The sequence below is a fragment of the Cynocephalus volans genome, chromosome 16, assembly GCF_027409185.1.
Source record: "Cynocephalus volans isolate mCynVol1 chromosome 16, mCynVol1.pri, whole genome shotgun sequence".
Lineage (NCBI taxonomy): Eukaryota > Metazoa > Chordata > Mammalia > Dermoptera > Cynocephalidae > Cynocephalus > Cynocephalus volans.
In genome coordinates, this window is record NC_084475.1 from 28,668,401 (window position 1) to 28,689,348 (window position 20,948).

At 38.5% G+C, this 20,948-nt stretch overlaps 1 pseudogene; it reads left to right on the top strand.

The window, feature by feature from the left end:
• Positions 1 to 2,468: 2,468 nt before the first annotated feature.
• The window catches only part of LOC134364493 (probable ATP-dependent RNA helicase DDX20), a 41,502-nt pseudogene continuing 23,022 nt past the window's right edge, over positions 2,469 to 20,948 (top strand).

The following is a 20,948-nucleotide window of genomic DNA, read 5'->3' on the forward strand; positions in this document are numbered from 1 at the left end:
GAACCTTTGTGTGCAGGTTTCATGTGGACATAAGTTTTCAGAACAATTGGGTAAATATCAAGGAACACAATTGCTGGATTGTGTAGGGAGACCATGTTTAGCTTTATAATAAACTGCCACACTGTCTTCCAAAGTGACTATCATGTTGCATTCTCACCAGCAATGAAAGAGAGTCCCTTTCTGGCGTGCGGTGGGGATGCCGCTGAGGCTGAGCACGTGCTCCCGCGCAGAGCCCAGGCAAAATGCTGCAGGCCTCTGGGTGCTTGGCTCTTCGCACCACCCCACACCCCAGGAGCTGGACAGGAATTGCCCCCTGATCTCTTCACACTTGCTGGGAAGGGGGAGAGAGGGATGCTGACTTTTCATGAGATTCCAGGCAGTAATAATTAGTTAATCTAGTAAATAACAATCTGATAAACACATTTTCATAGCCTTTACGTGAGATTTCTTTTAATGCTGATATCTGTCAAAGAGAATAGTCTTTTTAAAACTTAAATGTGTGTGTGCATCTGGTGTTTGTGCGTGCACACATATATGTGTGTACATATATTCCATGTTGCACAGTATAGTCCAGGAAACCAGGCAAGTGGAGAGTCCTGCCCTCAGCTAATAACTGACAGACGTGCCCCAGAGGGAGCAGATGGCTGAGACCCTAGGAGGGAACCAGGGTAAGGACTGCAAATGGGGAGGGAGGGGGAAGGGAGGCTTTAGGGACAAGCAGCAACAGATAAGGGCAGGTTATGCACTGAGAGGTCTCATCCATCTGTCAAGGGGCAGCCTTAAGAATACCACTCAGGCTCCAAGCCTTGGGCCTCACATCAAGTGAATCTTGGATTTGTTTCTCTGCAGTTTTTCTCCCTAATTCTCTACCAACACAGAAAAAAATGCATGAGGACCCTTAGGAAGGGAATCTCAGGAACAAGGGGGCAAATCCAATGTGAAATTTGCTCTGAAATCCTCATGGTAAAAATCCTAGCCTTCTGTTTCTTCAAGATGTGGTACTGCTAATGCTGTTGGCAGCGGTCGGTCCTTCCTGTTAGCTTGTCATTCCTGTTAATTCATCCTCTCATTCAACCAGTTTATGTAAGTACATAAATAACTGACAGTGGCAATTTTACCAAATTTTTTAATTTCAAAAGCCTTCATCTCTGTCAGTGTACTTACTCTACCTCGGGTTTTTCCAGTTATTACCCTGTTTTCAAGGAAAACGCAGGAAAAATATCTTTAAATCTTCTAATCAGTCATGACATTGAATACCTTAAAAAAAAAAAAAAGATGAAGCATCTTGAAACAGAGTAACTAAAAAAAAGAGGAAGCTGTAATTCCTAGATTTTTATATTTTTAGAACATCTCACCACCTCACCTCCACACAGCAGAGTGAGCAAAATATATTATTGCTTTTAACAAAAGAATATACTTCTTAAGAGAGCCACAAGAATTTTGTCCTCTGTTAGTGGCAACTCACAGTCAAAGCATGAATTAATCTACCCCACTAAATCAAAGGACTTGAGCTAATAAACTGATCGAGTCTAAGGAGAAAGAATAAACATAACACTATTATTCTCATAATTGGAAAAGAAGTGCTATTCTTGCATGGAAAAAAAAATTGGCTACATAAATAATAAAGAAGGACTCTTAGTTTAAGAGAAATCATAATGATACGTCACATGATATTTCTTATTATTTGCATTGGGAGAAGAAATGAATGTCCTAATGAGATTATAATGACATAATTAGTAGAAATATCAATAGAATTATTTTGATTAATATAGATTTCGATTACAACTTAGAAACAATAATTTTAATAGTTGTGCTTATACTATGTTTCAGACCCTGGGCAATAAATAAAATGTTCCCTCTAAACTCAAGGTACAAAAAGAATTGTGGATTTAATCACCATAATGGTATTTACATGTACTAAGGGGAAAAGAACTAGCTCACACATGTGGGAAATGCATGCATTTAAATTTAGTTGATTTTTTAAATCTCTGTACTCTGGTAAACGCACAGCCCCTAGCATAGCATCAAGCTGACCTTCAGTAGTGTCCCCTCCCTCCCTCATTCCAGATGTCTCTCTCCAAAAAGAGGTCATTTGAAGGGGAAAATCTTTCCACTTAGAGCAGAGCCATTCTAGTCAAGAGCAGCCATGCAGTCCTGCGGGAACCACCAACTAGATGTGAGGACATACTGACTGATTTGCGATGCCACATATGTAAGTGAAATTAGACCATCGGATGTAGAAACTTAACTCTGACACTTCTTGGTTATGTGACCTTGAGTGAATCATTAAGCCTCAGTTTCTCTTTTTATAAAATAAGTAATAATATCTACTCTACTATGTTAGTTAAGACACAGGTTCAGCTACTGTTAAAAGATAACAAAAACCCCACAGCTTAAATAAGGTAGAATCGGTTTCCCATGTAGCTGTTGGAGCTATGATGTCTGGGCTGATATGGCAGCCCCACAGCATGGGGTTCCAGGCCCCTCCAACCCGTTGTTCCCCATCCACACAGGCTGAGACAGCTCATTGCCCGGTCCTCTGGGTCTGTGTCCCGGGCAGGGAGAAAGGGAAAGGAGAAATGAAGGGTTTGCATCTTCTCGTTACAGGTAGGACCGAACAGTTGCGCCCACCATTTCTGTTTATATCCTGTTACCAGAATCTCGTCTCAGACTGCACCTAATGAAAGCAGTCTGGGAAATGTGGTCTCTAACTGGAGGACCCATGACCAAAGGAGACAGGAGAGAGTGGGGCTGTGTCTATAACATGCACGTCTGCCACACTTACTTTCCTACAGTGCTGTGCGTGTGGAGACAGCAGCAAAGCTACAGCTTTATTAAGCCCTGTTCGTTCAAAGATGTGCAGATCTGATCCTTCTATAACTTAGTTTCTTTCAGTTCCTATCTTGGGACCCTGGCTGGAGTTGCTGCCCTGGGAACCCTTTGGCTATTTCAGCTTTGTTTGAGTCTCCTGAGGAGCCCTTGACTGTGACATCAGTCTCGTGATGAGCTCATGAGTTAAAAGAGTCAATGATCCCCATCAGCAAGTTCACTGTTTAATCAATCACTCTCAGTTTTGCATCCTTCAATGTATATCCCTGCAAGACTTAGTCTTTTATCAAGTTCATAATCCTATTTGTCTTTCTTATTTTTTTATCCAAGCAAAAAATAACAAAAAAGCAAAACCACTTACTTTTAATGATAGAAAGCTAGCTTGTACCACCAACCAGACTTGGATTCTGTTTCTTTGGCCAGGAGACAAGGCATCAAAATTACAGTTGATTTTTTAAAGTCATGTTCATAAGGCACATGTGTTGCCCATGCTATCCGCTCACAAGCCACTCATACATCTTGGAAGAAGTTGGGAGGCAAACTCTGTGGTCCCTTCTCGTGATGGCTGGTGGGAAGCAGTTGCTTTCAGTATTTCCATGTATGTGAGCCTGTGAGAAAAATGAGGATACTTGGATCGAGTTCGTTTCTTAGTGAGTAGCTGATGAGAACTTATTCAGATGTGATGACATTGCTTATTCAAAAGCAATGACAAGCAAGCCACAACATCCTTATGCCTATTTCGTGTCCAAAATGCTTATTTCAAAGGCTGGGCACTGACGTCCTTCTCTACAGACGGCTTTGCTTCTGCCGTTCAGAACACAGGCTGGCACCTCAGCCCTCGTCCTCAGGGAAGAACTAAACTGGTAAAGTATTTTACCGAAAGGTTAAGAACATGGATGCTTTGTTTCTGTAAAATCTGTTCAATCTTAATTCTTCTCCTCTCAGTCCACTTTAAAAATCCAGCACACTTGGGAATGGCAGCAACAAATCTGGTCTTTCTCCTGCTTTCTAAACATTTAGAAAATAACGGTATTGTTGAAGCCATCCACCTGCAGCAAGGGTAGAGAGAAATAAACTGGAGCACTGAAGGAATCGTCACAGCAGTGACAGCAGATCTGCTCACTGTCTGCCAGCAGAACACAGCATCTGACTCTCCTTTTCTCATCTCCACTCAGAGGAAACGGCACAGCAGGTCACAGACATGCAGCCCATGGAAGACAAGGGGAGCCAATAGCAGTGCCACCTCTCTGCTGATATGTGTGCTCTTGAGTTAGGTAAATCAGTTATCCCCTGCTTAAGTGACAAATGGTGGGGATTGCTCATTGTTTGATCTTCGTATTTCCAGCTAACATATGGAAAAAAAAATACTAACAAGTAATCTCACATGGTTTGAAGGGGAAATAGCCAACGATCAGGCTTGGACCTCATCTCAGATGCAGGACCACAAACTGAAGCAAATACCACAGCAGAGGGGTTAGGGTCAGAAAGATGCTATTATCTCCAGCGTTGCTTTCAGACCACTTTTAAGACTGGGTGAATTCTGTTTCCACCTGTTTTTACTAATGACAGTCACCAAACTGAAACACAAAAACAGTCCTGCACATGCCATGCCAGTGTCAGAAGCAAGATCTCCATTTACACACTTGGTAATAAATGGCATTCATAGTGTGAGACAGTTAAGTGATATGATTACACCTGTTAACCAAGGTAGTTCCGTTGATTGGAAAATATTTTTTCCGGATTTCCACAGAATCCAGATAGCTTCACACAAAATGTCCTGCAGCCCACCTCTTCATCAGCTTTTTGCTTTATAATGCTGTTAAGTTCGGTTTAGTTCTGTTTGGCATTGAGAGTGAATTCCCATTCTCTTCAGTGTGCTTTGCCTGTAATGCAGCCTGGGGAGCTGGTGACTACATTTCCCAGACATCCTCACCTTGAGGGTTCTCAGTGTCAAGAGCTGGGCTTGCCTGAGACTCAGGAGGCAGAGGCATAGCAACCACAGTCGTCGTCGTCCCCTCCTCCCCCTCCCCCCCTCCTCCAGTAGTGGACAGAACTGCCTTCAGCAGCCTCTGCGTGGCTCTGCGTTGCCTGTGTCAGCAATTCTGATGCAAGGCAGCTGTAGCCAGTGAAGATTTCAGGCAGTGTCCTGATCCCTGTGGCAGCAGCAGTGGCCTCCTGGATCACAGTGAGGGTGGCTGACTTGAATACCACTGGCAGTCTCCCCTAGCTTTCCCTCCTGCAGCCCTATAGACAGTTACATAAGTACTAATATCATCCCTTTCTGCTTGAAATATCTATGATGTTTTCTGTTTTCCTGACTGAACCCTGACTAATATGTGATATACTGTCTGGAAAATGAGCAAGAGAACATCTGCCCAACAACTGCCCGTTCACCCTCAGATTGGTGTCACTCTTGTATTGATCCTTATAGCCAAGGATAATTATCCCCAAACAATTATGTAATCCTCCATCACTTTTCCTTTAAAACTGTCTTCCTTTACTTGCTAAACACACACAGTTTACTAGGGCACTCATATTCCCTTTGCAGTGTTATATTCCCAATTAAACTCATTGTTCTTTAGGAGAGTATTTGTTATTTAGGTAAATGGCAGAATCATTCACACAGCAACTCACGTGTGCAAAAAAAACATTTCCACTGTTTATTAACTAAACTGATTTTTAAGCAGAGCTGTCCCGCTGCTGATTATAAGAGAGAAATCATCCACCAAGGTTTTTTTTTTTTTTTTTTTTGATTATTTTTTATTTATTTTTTTTTTAAATTTTATTTTGTCGATATACATTGTAGCTGATTAATGCTCCCCATCACCAAAACCTCCCTCCCTTCTCCCTCCCCCCCTCCCCCCCAACAATGTCCTTTCTGTTTGTTTGTTGTATCAACTTCAAATAATTGTGGTTGTTATATCTTCTTCCCCCATCCACCAAGGTTTAGAACATATTAAATCCAGTAATTTAGACAGGCTTCTCAATTAATGCTCATTATCCCTTGGGAGTATATCTAGTCTTGTCAGTTTTCTCACACACCTTTCCATGCCTCCTGGTCAAGAGGGCATCATAAGGGCACCATAGCTCATCAATAGCAAATATTTGTCTGGTGTGTATGAGTGTGTGTCTGTCCGCTCTGTTCCCAGGCACTGGGGACTCTATCATGAACAAAATGCTAAATTCCTTGTTCTTATGCAGCTCATATTTTACTGGTAAGCTGGAGAAAGAAAGTAACCATGCGTCAGGTGGTGATAGGTGCTAAAAAGAAAAATAAGACAGGACCAGCGGATACGGTGACAGTGGTGAAGGGAGATCAGTTTTAGAAAAGTTGGTCAAGGAAGCCACCTGATGTGGGTGGCGACTGGAGAAGGGATGTAAGTGCAGTAAGGCAACCAGCATGCTGGGGGGGACGCATTTCTTCAGGGAGGAGGATACCTCTGTGCAGGAGCCCCGAGGTGGGAGGGCTCCTTGGGTGTTCCAGGTAAAGCCTTCAGGGGAGCAGCGGGGCTTATGGGGGAAGAGCCAAGACCTTGAGCTGCAGTGTCTGGGACAAAGGCCCTCCCAACTTATCGCCCCTGCCCTCAGCTAGATAAAGGCTAGAGGTTGCTCAAGATTTCCATCACCCTGGCTCAAACTCAGTGGCCTTGGGCAGATGTGGCCCTGCCCAGGTTTCTTCTGGCCCTGCAGATGCCTCTGATACTTGCTGTGCCTCGTGTTAGGATCCAGCCCATGTAGGCCACTTTGCGCCCACATGTGTCCCAGGAGCCAAGAGAAGTTCAAGAGCTCTACAGCTCAGGGCATCCTGCTTCCTGACCACCCTCTACCCCCAAGTCACCATGGCTCCACCTGCAGCTGGTGCCGGGCTGCTTCTGAGACAGTCTTTCCCCAAGCCCGAAGGTTAAATAGTGTGAAAAATAATTGTCATGCAAGAAATAAGCACTACACCCATGTATAAAAGGTAATTATTTTATATGTTGAGAGTATCATTTGATGAACTCTATTTTTAAACTAAAACTTGCAAATATGTAAGGATAGATATATAGAGAAAGTAGGATAGATTCTACTGTGTGATTTTGTGAGGTTGGGAAGAACCTGTGTCCACAGATGCTTTTAAAATCTTGTATCAGACTGAAGCTGTGTTTTTGCTTAGGAATTATGAGAGATCAGGGAGGCAGAAATGAGGGTGTCTGTAGCCACACTCTTCAGCTGCCACTCGGCCATTGCTGGGCAAGCTGTCAGCAGAGGATGGGCTTGCTTTGGCTAATGTCAGCTCTAGGTTGTCGTGTCCTTGCATTGATTCATGCAAGATGTGATGCTCTACCAAGGCTGTAGACCCTGTCCTAGTAAGAAGCATCACTCCAGCTCGGAGGAAACAGCCAGGAGACAACAAGGTGAGACCCCAAATGCCACAGCATTCACAGGCCTCCCTAGGCAGTGGCTACATTCGTCATCCCTTACTAAGAGGTGACTTGCTGTCATTTGCATTTTTCTTCTTTCCTCTTGGAAGCCACGTCTGTGAATTCCAGAGGGAGTCTGTGACTAATTTATATTCACATTTTAAAGAAAAAGAAAAAAGTTGTAGAAAAATGGTATCCACTGCCATAACTGAAGATTAAAGGAGCTAAGCCAATTGTTTTACTTTTAAAAGATTGAGTTACCCCAGATTTATAGTGAAAATACAGGAATAAGAGGCCATCATTTCCAGAGGGAGACTGGAATGGAGCCCAGGCTGTTCTGGCTCTTCCCTCCCTGTCTCAGGATGTTGTATTCTCAGGTTATTTTACAGTATTCTTAAGAACTACATGCAAAAAGGGGGGAGAAGTGGGTCAGTCCAAGACCACCCAGAGAACTGTCCTGCACTTAGATTATTTTAACTTTTGCAATTAAGATAAATTCCTCTAATTAGTCATCTTGTTTTATGATAATTATTCATACAGTCCTAAATGCATTTATTATATAACTAGAGAAATCAAAATCAAAATAAACTGAGCTTTCAACATAAGAAGTTAGATAAAAATACAAAATAAGCAAGAGAAATAAATAATAGAACAAAAGTTTATGAAACAGAAAACAAACAAAAAAAAGACATTATCTGCCATTCTGTGATTTTTATTTCTTTTATGTTCATATCATTTGAACATTTTTTTCCACAGGGATATTTGTAATCTTAGTGTTGATTTGTAGAAGCTGTATAGATTATAAATGGCAATCCATTGTTACACACATTAAAAGTATTTTCCTTGTATTTAGTTACTTTCTTATAATGTTTATGCAATCTCTTGCTGATAACATTTAAGATTATAAAATAAAATTTTACTATATTGAAAGGGAAAGAGAATTAAAAAATACTTCCTTCCCATAGAACATTCCTCAGATACACTCATCATAGCTAAATTTGATTATTCCCTCCTGTGTTGTATACTAACCATGCTTTGAAAAATGAAAAGTTGTTTTGAAAGTATACACTGGAAGCTTGTTTAAGATTAATGTGCCTACCTAAAAGTTTCTGAGTGAGTAGAAAATTAGAAGTAAACACACAAGCATTACACACACACATGCACATACTCACAGATACACTCAAAGCAAATGGCAAAAAAGACAAGGAAGGAAAAATGTATGAACTTGAACATCCCAGAGCATTTGGGGCGTTTAATCACAAAGACAGGAAACTAAAGAAAACTGAAGTTCTGACCTGTCTCGTAAGTTCTCTGTTGCAGGGCAAATATGTGGATGGTTTCAAGGACGTGTGTTGAATATTAAATACTTACTGAGATAAATTGCTAACAAAACCCAGAAATTCAGTAGAGCTGAATTGATCAGCCAGCTATGCACAGCAGTACTTTAATTCTTTGAAATATAATGAGTCCTTCAAGAATACTATGGGGTTCTTACCTACGTATTTGTTGTTGCTTTGTCTCACACAGGTTTGTCACACACAGATTTGTCACCTCCCTTCCCCTGGGTGACAGAGCTGCAAAAAAGATTACTCAAAGTCCATCTCTTCTGAGCAGTGAGAAGCCCTGAAGGGGTTAATCCCCTGGAATCCTCAAGAGAGAGGCATCCCTTCCTTTTGGGAAATTAACCACAAATTGGGGTTCTCTTCCCTCATTTATTCTGCAGACCAGGAAGTTACAGGAAGAGAACATAGGTGGGGTTATAGTTTAACAATATAGGCTGGTAACATTCAGTAAAACAAGCAAAGTTACATTCCATTATGCAATTTGCAAGAGGTTAAGTCGATCCACCAACAAAAGCTTGATCTTAGCAAACGCTGTTTTTCCCTACAGCAATTTCCCAATATCTTTATATAACAATCAGTAACCTGTCTGTCCTTGAGCCAGCAACCTTGCTGTGCTATAATTCTTTATCTTACAACAGAGACTTTTAGCCTGGGGAAAGTTTCCTGTCTTTTGCAAGTTTAACATTTTTATATGTACTTTAAAGAAGTTAGGCTAAACCTGAAACTGCAGGGAATTAGACTCTGTGAAATATATTTGCTTTATAAATGTAAGTATACTCCACAATTTGTTTCCAACTTTAGTAAAGTGTGTAAATCCTTATAAAATATTCTGCCTTATGTCAAATAGCAAAGACAAATCCCAGTTTGTTGGGGATTTTTTAAAAGGGTTTAGAGTCAACAACTTTTTTCAGAAATGGGGAAGTAGGATTTTTGAAAATACTTTTAAATATTAGAACAGTACAGTTTGTAAAAGTTAAACCACTGGATGATTGTTTATACTTAACGTTGTCTGATTGTAGGAACATAACTGCTCTTAGATGATACATGCCAAAACAGCAAATTATCAAAAATGCAAACGCTTCTATTTTGCTGATTTTTCAGACTAGTCGTTAAGGCCACACAGTTCTATAATTAACTACTTTCTGACTTTAAGACTGTGGCTGATACCTGTTGTCAAGGGCTTTGAATATCACTCTGAATATGAATGCACCTCTCTCATTAGACTGTCCACCCTAGAAGACTGGAAAGATGACTTAAATGTCTTTACATTGCAAATGGGGCCCCAGACATAGTTACGTGTTCATTAAATACAGGTTTTTTTAAAAAAAGTAAAAAAAGGCTATGGCTGGTGCAAAATAAATGCATTCCACTTTGTTTTAACATTTCCTTTTTGAGAGAAGTCAAGTATAAATGTAGATCTGTAAAACTTTTGTGTTGCTAACAATGTCATCAAAAAGACAAAACCCTAGAATAGAATGAAATATTTGCAGGTCATTTATCTGACAAGGGTCTTGTATCCACAATATAAAGAAGTCATACAACTCAACAGTAATAAGACAAATAATCCAAATAGAATGTAAGCAAAGGATTAAAATAGGCATTTCTCCAAAGAAGATGTACAGATATCCAACAAACACAGAAAAATAACATTATTAGACATGGGAATACAAATCAAATCACATCTACTAGAATGGCTATAATCAAAACAGACAGTAACAAATGTTAGCAAGGATGTGGAAAAGTTTAAACATATACATTTCTGGTGAAAATGCAAAATGGTGCAGCCTCTCTGGAAAACAGTTTGGCAGTTTCTCAAAAATGTAAACACAGAGTTACCATGACTCAGTAATTCCACTATTAGGTATATACTCAAGAGAATTGAAACATGTTCATACTCACAAACAGGGCACATGAATGTTCACAGCAGCATTATTTATAATAGCCAAAAGTGGAAACAACTCAAATATCCAAAAGCTGATGAATGGATAAATAAGAGGAGGTATATCAATACAATGGAATATTACTCAGCCTTAAAGAGGAATGAAGTATTCATTCATGCCACAACATGAATGAACCTTGAAAGCAGTACACTAAGTGAAAGAAACCAGTCACAAAAGGCCACATATTGTATAATTCCAATACAGAAAATGTTCAGAATAAGCAGGTAGATTAGTGGTTACTTAGGGCTGGGGCAGGGGGTGGGGTGGTGTGTGTTGAGGGGTTAGTGAGGTGGAGCAGTGACTGCTAATGGTATTGAGTTTTAGGGTAGACAAAAAGTATTCTCAAATTAGATAGTGGTGATGGTTTCACAAACCTGTGGGTACACTAAAAAAATATTAAGTTGTGCACTTTAAAAAAGTAAATTATATGAAATGTAAAATTTTATCTCAATAAAACTTTTTTTAAATCCCTCCTTGTAGAACATGTCCTTTCCACCTTTCATTCCAACTCTCATTCCATCCTTCATTCCAAACTCTAATTTTCCACCTTTCATTCCTTAGGCAGGATCAAAAAACACTCTGTGTGTTTGTTTAATATATGAGTGCATGGGCTTAGAGAAAGGTACTGGATGAGAACAACAGACTATTAACGTTCAGAGGGACGTAAAAGATGGAAACAGGATGAAAGAAGAGGGAATAATTTTTTTCTTTAAATTATGCAGAAAAGAGAGAAAACACACATAATATTAATTGAACATAATGAATATAAAATTCCATGTATAATATTACTGCAAATGTTTGAAAATGTACAGAAACAAAACATACAATGTATGCCCTATTAAAATAATACTACAGCAAGGTGGCTGGCTGGCTTTGGTTAAAATTCAGTTATTAACGTGACATAAACCTATGTTTTATTTGCCAATTCATCCAAGATCTTTGTTCAGCGGTGTATACCAGAGGTTCTTTCCTCCACTAAGAAGGTTTAAAAACTATAAGAGGGTACGTGGATTGAAGAGAGCAGACAGAAAGCAAGCATTTAATTATGCTCACTCCTGAAACAATGCTAAAATGACAATAAGGGACTGTCTTTGCAAAAAAACATAAATGCACAAGGACAAAAGAAGAGAAAATGGGAACTAGGGGATCTGAAAAAAAAAAACACATGAATGTGTGCAACTGACTTAGCAGATTACACCAGAAGTAGAAAAAGTCAAGGAAAGGCCTGAATAACACCAAATGCCCCTGGCCCCAAAGTTCAGGAATTGATGACATTAGATACACCTGAAAAAATGGGCAAATTTGGTGCTAAAAGCAGGAGGATTATGTAAAGGACATCACCAGCAGGCACATTGCATGTCCCCTTTCCAACTCTGAACAACTAGGTAACGCCCCTCCCATTCTCTCACCTCTCATTCCCTCACCGCTGCTCATCTTATATTCTCTCACTCTCTCTGACTTCAGCCATGGATACATTGCCCCGCCTGCTTCCTGCAGTGAGCTTCACTGAAGCTTCTTAGGACACCTGCAGTAACCTAGAAGTGGGAAGGCATTAACTCCCTGGGGACAACCTGCTTCTAGCGGAGGACCTCCTTCTAGTAGCCATCAAATATTCCAACATGCATTCATGTAGTTCCCCAAAAGGTTCCTCCGCACAGAAGTGAGCCCTTATCCATTTTTAAACTGGCTTTTCCTTCTCTCTTTCATGCTCCCCAGGCCCTCAAACTACTGCTTCCTACAATCACTTTCCGAATAAATTAGATGCACACAGTACCTTTGAACTAGGCTCTGTTTTTAGGGAAAACTAAGGCTAGAAAACTTTGATTTGAATATTGGTATTAAGTGCCTAGAAAACAAAGTATATCAACAGAAAAACAAACAGGAAGTCACTAATTCCACAGGAAAAAAAGTGCTGTTCTTGAAAGAAAAGAAAAGAAAGAGAGAGAGAGAAAGAAAGAAAGAATACAGCACATGGCTAAGCTTGGAGTAGCAGGTGGGTAGTCATAAACTTTGAATAGCAATCTAACCACAGTATGATACGTGCATATTAGGTTCTTGGGAGAACTGGGGATGAAAAGTGTGGATAGCTGTTGTACTATGCTGTAAGAGACATATCGTGGCTGTAAGATTAATGATAGCCATAATGCCCACTCTAACATCTTGCAGAGCCTACACTTAGCAATACCATGTGACATAGCAATACCATGTGACCTGCTCTGGGGACTTTCAACCCTGTCCAGGAGATTATCAGGTCTCTATGATAATGAGATCTAAGGACCCTGAGTGCACGAAAGACAAGACCACCTCAGCACAGATGCAACTCTCATGAACCTTAAAACAAAGTGTACCCTTGTCATCTCTCCCAGCGTGATGGAGACACAAAGGATTACTCAAAGCCCATTTCTCCTGAGCAGTGAGAGGCTCTAAAGGGTTAATTCCAGAACCTTCAAGAGAGAAGCATTCCTTGGAAATAACCCAGAATCAGGTTTTCTCTCAGTATTTATTGTCCAGGCAAGAAAGTTACAGAAAAGGAACATAGGTGGTTACAAAAAGAACAACAAGATAATTGTCCTGGCAACACTTAGTTCCCTAAGAAATTAAAAGAAACAGCCAGAGACAAGATGTAGAACATCCCCCAAGCATTAACCTTGAAGTTTTTAGCTAACATATTTTCCCATCATTAGGTTTAGCTGCACCAAGGGCATTAGCCCTTAGAGCAATCACCTTTTGCTGTGCTTCAATTTTCTTATCCTCACCAGAGACTTTTTAGTCCTGTGAAAGTTTTCTGTTTTTCCCAAACTTAGCATTTCTATGTGTAATTTTTAAAAGTGAGGCTATTCCTTAAACTATAGGACTTTGGTCCTGCTAAAACTAAGGACTGTGGTCCTACTAAGTTATAAGTTAGTCTTATTAATGTTAGTATGCTCCACAGAAGTGATCGGGAATATTGCTGTTTACAGGGTTGAAAGCAAACATTTCATTAGGGCTGCATGTAGTTAAGTTGGCCTGGTCAATACGTGTGTGTGTGTGTGTGTGTGTGTGTGTGTGTGTGTGTGTGTGTGTGTGTGTGTGGTGTATATATGTAACCGTGTGGCATTTATTTCAAAATGAAGTGATTCCTACTTAAAAGTAACTTGATTCTGTAGAGCAGTACACCCTATTAGAAATAAGACTTGTTAAGTGAGCATTTGCTAAGAAGTGCTTCTTACCAACTCTGGAAACATGATCTTGACTATAATTTTCAGGCAACTCTATCCTGTTGACATGTTTTTTCTTAACAGTACCTGAAAATGTTCTTTTCACCTGAAGATTTTATAATAACAAAAACGAATAGCTGAGAATGATTGAACCATCTCTATGGAATGAACTCTAGTGCTTGGTAAACATTTAACTTAACATCAAGCAACAACTAGAATTTATACAGAGAGGATTTTATTGTGATCCCTAAAAAATAGAAGACACCCTTAGGCACTTGCATTTAAGGGATTTGTGTGTGTGTTTTTTACTCTCAAAACTTCTTGTTTTTTATTTCCTATATCCCAAGATATAGAACCATAAGTTAGAGAAAAGGACACAATGTTAAAGCATGAGACAATTGGAATCAACCATTTTCTCTACTTCCTCTGCTTTTTCCTATGTGTAGAACTGGGCAAGCTACTTAACTTTGACTTCTGATTTATTCTTTGCTAAGACAGGAGTAGCAACATGTCAGTTATATTAATATTGTTAGGCTGTTGGGGCTTCATTCTCTGAAGGCATACGCTTAGACTTACTGAACTATGTCTCACTGAACTATGTCTCTAACACTATACAGAATACTGCAATGCTGGAACAGAACATGTTTCCTCCTCTGCAGCATGTGATAGCAAACTGTTCTGAACTGATGTAAACCAATTTAGTTCTGCACAACTCAGAAATTCTTTTTTTTAGAAAAAGATGAACATTTTGATGTGGATTAGTGTTTTCTGCTCTGCATTATCAAACTTTGTTACCGTTATGATAAAACCAAGTCTCACATATGAATCTATATTCATACAGACATATATTAATTAAACACATATGTGCAGGCAGACACAAAAGAGAAAATACAATGTTATTTGTTTCAGAAAGACTCAATTTGCTGTCTTTTTAGATGAACAAACTATGCAGGTTTGTTATATGAATGATTCACTGAGACAGACACAATATTTCAGATGCAGATTTTGTTACCTTTATAAATTAGCATCAGTCACTAAGAAACTCTCTCATCCAAAGACAGCGCTCAAGTGCATTTAGCAGTCTAGTCTTGGGTGACGTTCCAAAGGGACCAGGTAACAGATTTCATGGATTCTAATTCTTCATTTTATGAAAGTGTTAAGTGTGTTTCTAAAATACTTTAACCAATCTACGTATCTTGAATTCTACTAATTTTACAATTGAAAACCCATTTCTAACATCCATTAGGCTAATTAGCAAGCCACTAAATTCACCAATGAAATCCATTTCTGACATTAATTACACTAATTAGCCACTCATCTGATGTTACATTAAATATAAAGACAGATGAGGCCTCTGAAGTGTGGCCATTCTGGGATAACAGTGGCTGACCACCCACGGAGTGTGGGGTTTTTATCAGAACAAGCCACAGTCTGACAATACTAAAGGGAAGTGGAAACCACTAATGTATACATTTATATCTCACTTTACGGTAAAGAATTTTAAAGTTACCAACACCATGACACTAGGCATTTCAGCTTTTCTTTCTGTCTCTCTCTCTCTCTGACCTAAATACTCCTCTTTTCTACTTGAAGCTAGTTTGTGGGGTTTCATCCACCACTGTCATTTTTTGGCCAGTTGATTCCTCCGCGAACCCATATCAGCAGCTCATTCCTCTCCCTGCTGCCACATGCACTTTGCAGAAGCCGGACGCCCTTTTCTTCCTTTCCCCAAGCAGAGCCCTCTGGAGCCCCCTGAGGTTTCGCAGTTTATCAATTCTGTAGCCACTGTGCGTGGCCTGTAATCACCTGGCACTGATCCACACTGCCCTGTCTTTTGGGACAGTAAAGGCAAACATATGGGGAGAATAGTTGGGGTAGGACTTTCTGGGCCAAGGGAAACAGTACAGTTTTCTCCCACGCATAAGCTACCTGTGGGCCACAACATGCCACATTATCATCCTATCAATTTCCTAAGTCTTCTTGGCTTTTCCCCCCACATATTGGCTGTATACTCTTTTAGTCCATTTGCAGATATTCGAAGGCCTGAAAGAGAACAACCAAAAGATCAGCCAGTGGCTGGTATTGTGCTTGTGGAGAGAGCTAAAATATCAAAAAGCCAGGTATACTCTAAACACACATACTGTGCCTGTTCTATAGTTTTACACGGAAATGTAAATTTGGAATGGTTAGTAGTGTGCGCAAATGGATTAAATATCTTTGCTGTTACCAACATGAAATGTGGGGGTCTTTTAATTTAAGTCCGTGAGTAAGGGTTGTATGCCTGCTTTAGTCTGCTCTTTGGCAAGACTCACAGGTCTTGGCTGGAGAGTTAGTACTTTTTTGGCTTTTGTTTTTCTTTTCCCTACCTTACAATTCATATAGAAGCTGTTTCCTCTTGAGTTCATTCTTATACCTTAATTAAGTGGCCAATTCTAGTTTATTTATTCCAGATGTTTCTTATGCACAGCTTAACATACATAACACATGACGTGGGTAGCCATGCTTTTTACCGGCCCTAATATCGGGTTTCTTGGCACCCTAATATTTCTTAGATGATGAGATTTCATGTAACACAATAATAATGTTTCACATTAGCTGGTATTATATGCATTTCAAATAACTTCAAGTATTTTGCCAATAGCACACTCATTCATTTTGTGTGGCTTGAGTGAATAAAATTTCAGATGTCTTCTTCTTAAGAGGGATTCAGAAAAAGAATATTTTCTTGTGGCCTGGAAAACATAATTAATTCTTTCGAACTCCTAGGCTATGTGCACATTGAAAGAAATGTGAAGAATTAGAAGAGAAATCTATTGAACTGTGGATCTGAAATATATTAGATGAAGAAATGGTTATATAATGTACATTTGTTTAGAGAAGTTGTAAATATATAATTATATGGGTAAATATGCTTAAAATATTCTGAATGCTTTATTTGCATGATAAACATTATACATTACTGGATTTGCAAGAATTTATCTTATTCAGAAAGTTGATTAAAAACATAACTGACAAAAATAAGAGAATGTGGCCGTGTTTATGTTCTCGTGATCCAATAGTGAGGTGATCCAAGAATGTGGTTAGAGTTTGACTAAATTGGAGACTCACAACATACATAAAAATTATAAACTCTTGAAAAAAATTTATTTTTGTACTTATGATAGTGTTTATTTATTTAATATTTTAACATTTATTTGTATGTATTTGTGGGGTACAGCTTGTTGTTTAAATACATGCATTTACTGCACAATGATTGACTTAGAGTAGACAGCATACATTTTCTCTCAGTCCACCATTTTCTCTCTTCCATCTCCTTCCTGTCCTGGCTTCTTCTTGTGAGTATTATTCTCCCCTACTTCTGTAAGAACCACTTTTTCAATTTTTTTTTTAGATTCCAAATATGAGTGATATCACACAGTATTTATCTTTTTGTGCATGACTTATTTCACTTAATGTGATGGTTTCCAGTTCCATCCATGTTGCTGCAAATGATAGGATAGCATTTTCTTTAATAGCTGAGTAATATTCCATTGTGTATATATACCACAGGTTTTTTGTTTTCTTTTGTTTTGTTTAATCCATTCATCTGTTGATACATTTATGTTGATTCCATCTCTAGGCTAGTGTGAGTAGTGTTGTTATGATCATGGGTGTTACACATCTCACTGTGTAACAGAGATGAAAAAAGGATTACTCAAAACACCATGAATGCGATGAGAAGCCCGAAGGATCTGTACCCCAGAGAAAACTGGGTACAGCCCTGATTCAAAGTTAGCTTCTGTTTTTTATTGTAAAGACAAGCAAGTTTCACAAGAAAATTCAGTTGATTCAATCATTACAAAAGGACACAAGGACATGGGCAGTGTTACAGAAGTTATCTATGGCTAAATATAGCTTAAGCAATGGAAACTAGTAACATCGGTAAAATTAACAATGTGACATTCCAAAGTACAATTAGTGAAAGGCTAAGTTGGTCAAACTGGCTCATTTTCTAAAGTATAACCTCCCCTTAAGCAAAAGTTACATTCTTATGATAAAATCTAAGTACAATGATTTCTAAAGTTTCCCCAAACAGAAGCTTGTCCCTAGCAAACATTTTTTTCCACATCTTTCCCTTCAGAAATTCTTAAAATCTCTCAACAGGATTGGTATGACAACCACCTGTTAGCTCTAAAATCATTAAAGTATACAACGCCATACCTAACAGTGATTAGATGGGCTTTTGCCTTCTGGCTGTAGGCTGTCACCTCCCACCCAAGGGCTTTTGTCCTATACATGCATTTACCTAAAAACCCTATTCTAAAATCAAATGAGAATCAAGATTTCTAACCCTCTATGTTTCCCCCCTATTTAATTATTTAAAAAACAATCAGAAGAGATCAAGGAGTCGGAGTCAATGGTGGAAGCAAGGATATTCTGATGAAGAAGAGTCAGCATTATTTCACCTTGATGAGTCTGTTGGAACATGGAACATAACAGTTTGATCACTATAAGAAAACACAAGGTACATAAGACAGTAATTCCAGCAACAATCCAAATTCTTATGTTTAAACCAGAAAAACAATGAGTAGGATTAAGCCTATGGAACAAATCATTTAAATGATTAATAGTAATCTTTTGAGCTTCTTTTTGAAGCTGTGTCATTTGTTGTTGAAGTTTAATTATTAAGTTTTGAATATCTCCATGTAAATCAGAATGAAAAGCTCCATGTAAAAGTCTTTGTACATCCTTCCATGTAGTGGAGGAATTAAAGTTTCATTTGAGTTAGCAGCTCAGAGGTCATATTTTGAAAATAGCCATTCTTTGTGTTGTTTGGATAAAATGAGAACAGTCGCTGCTGTAGCAGTTGTAGCTGTAGAGGCCATAAGAATGTCCAAGAATCTCTTAGGGTACACTCTCTCTAGAGCAGAGGTGACTTGCTCCAGGGCAGAATTCCCCATCCATTGTCATGTGCGGTTAACAGGTAACTAAGCTTCTGCTCTCTGTTTTAATATAAACACATGATTAGGGATATTAAAGTGTAGAGGAGATGGCAAATATATATGGATCAAAACTTAATGGTAACATTAGCTATCCAATATAATTTATTTTCTGTAAAATTATTTGAACAGCAAGAGACCCATTAAAGTCCAGACCATTTCCAATAACAATCCAGGGGAGAGAAAAGGCAGGAATATCGAGTTTAGGATGATTGTTTTCCCATTTAGAATTTCCACTGGCTCCTGTAGTTTGAAAATATATTTGATGTTTCACAGCTTATAGTACAATTAAAAGCTGTAAAAATATGATTTATATACCATGGGTAGAAATGGAATGCAAAAGTTGTTAGCAGTAAAATTAGTACTACAATTTATTCCACAGTCTTGTAATGGACCAGGAGACCTCCAGGTTAAGCAGTATCATTAGATGAAAGAGGAGGCTCTGAATCACTCCAAGTAAGCAGATCTAAAATGGGAGAATTCAAAACATGGGTCCAATAAATATTATTACTTACAGAAGGCTGAGTAAAAAGGAAAAGCTCATATGTTATGAACAGCCATATTACCTCTGGACTGGAGGAATTTATAGTTACATGATTCTGGATTTCTGGAATTGGATTTGTTCTCACATGGTGCCACATGATGGGGGCAAATGGCCTTTGCTGGTATCCAAAGTGTCCTGTAGGAGCAAAAACAGAAGACCCTCTTTCTCCAAATTAACAATTTAACAGGTTCCAACTATTGTGGTCCCATTGGTAGGTGGTGGTATAAAACCAAGCATTTAGGTTTTTCGTCAGTGGTAATAAAATGTCATTCTATAGCTGTTAAATTTTGAGAATTGCAGTTTAAAAATTTTAGAGTAAATAAAGCCTTAAAGACCTGTTCATTTTTAAAAAATTTGCTGAGACTCGATTTGTGAGCTAATATGTGGTCTATCCTGGAGATATACCATGAGCTAATGAGAAGAAAGTGTATTCTTTAGCTGTTGGGTGAAATGTTCTGTATATATCTGCCAAGTCCAGTTGGCCTAGGGTGTAGATTAAATCTTGTGTCTCTTTGTTGACTTGTTGCCTGGAAGTCCTGTCCCATACTGAGAGAGGGGTGTTCAGATCACCCACTATTAATGTATTAGGTCTTATCTCCTTCTTTAGGTCTAAGAGTGTTTGCTTGATATATCTGGGTGCTCTGGTGTTGGGTGCATACATTTTCTGATTGTTATGTCTTCTAGGTGGATAGTTCCCTTTATCATCATATAATGGCCTTCTTTGTCTTTTTAAATGTTTTTTGGTTTAAAGTCTATTTTGTCTGATATAACAATAGCTACTCCTGCTCATTTTTGGTTTCCATTTGCATGGTATATTTTTTTACATCCCTTCACTTTTAGTCTATGGGTGTCTTTACAGGTGAGGTGGGTCTCTTGAAGACAGCATATACTTGGGTCTAGCTTTATAATCCAGTCAGTTAGTCTGTGTCTTTTGAATGGGGAGTTTAGTCCATTCACATTTAGAGTAGTTATTGAGAAGTGTTCTTTAATTCCTGTCATTGAATTGCTACTTGTTTAGGTGGTTTAAATATCTTTTGATCATTATTTCCCCTTTTATTTCTCTTCAGTGTGATTTGGGAATTTAAGGTAGAATGATTTAGCTTCTTTCTCTTTCTTACTGGCATTTTTGTTTTAACTATGGGTTTTGCTCTTAAATCATTCCAACAATGTTTTCAGACCACAGTGGACTAACTAAAACTGGAGATAAACAATAAGCAAATCACTGGAAACTACACAAATACATGGAAAATAAATAATAGGCTCCTGAATGACCTATAGGTCCAAGAAGAAATTAAACAGGAAATCAAAAAATTCTAGAAAGTAGTGAAAATAAAGAAACATCATACCAAAACTTGTGGGATACTGCAAAAGCAGTACTAAGAGGCAAATTTATTGCAGTAAATGCTTATATCAAAAAAATGGAAAGACTCCAAATAAATAACCTAATGATATGCAAATTTATTGCAGTAAATGCTTATATCAAAAAAATGGAAAGACTCCAAATAAATGACCTAATGCTATGCCTCAAAGAACTTGAAAAACAACAACAATCCAAACCTAAAGGCAGTAGATGGAAAGAAATAATTAAGATCAGAGCAGAACTAAATGAAATAGAGACCCAAAAAACAATAGAAAAGATCAACAAAAGTAAAAGTTGGTTTTTTGAGAAGATAAACAAAATAGACACACCATTAGCTAGATTAACAAAAAAAAAAA